Here is a 336-nt window from a genome sequence, read left to right as displayed (position 1 = left end):
TTTTTTTTTTTTTTTGGCGTTTTGTAAAAGATATGAATTACCCATTGAAAAAATATTTAATAAAGTAAGTTTTTTTTTTTATTTTTTTTATTAGGGTTTAGGGTTTAGGGTTTAGGGTTTAGGTTTTTCGGGGGTTGGGTGTTACCCATAGAAAAAATAGTTAATAAAGTTTTTTTTTTTTTATTTTATTTTTTTTTGGTTGGTTTGGGTGCTTTTGTTAACCATAGAAAAAATATTCAATAAAGTAATTTTTTTTTATTTTCTTTTTTTTTGTTTTTTTTTTATTTTTTCATTTTTTTTGTTGGGTTCTTTGTTAACTATAGAAAAAATATTCAA

The sequence above is a fragment of the Eimeria mitis genome, genomic scaffold, assembly GCF_000499745.2.
Source record: "Eimeria mitis Houghton genomic scaffold, Emh_scaff3010, whole genome shotgun sequence".
NCBI classification, from domain to species: Eukaryota; Apicomplexa; class Conoidasida; order Eucoccidiorida; family Eimeriidae; genus Eimeria; species Eimeria mitis.
This window is presented reverse-complemented; position numbering follows the sequence as displayed.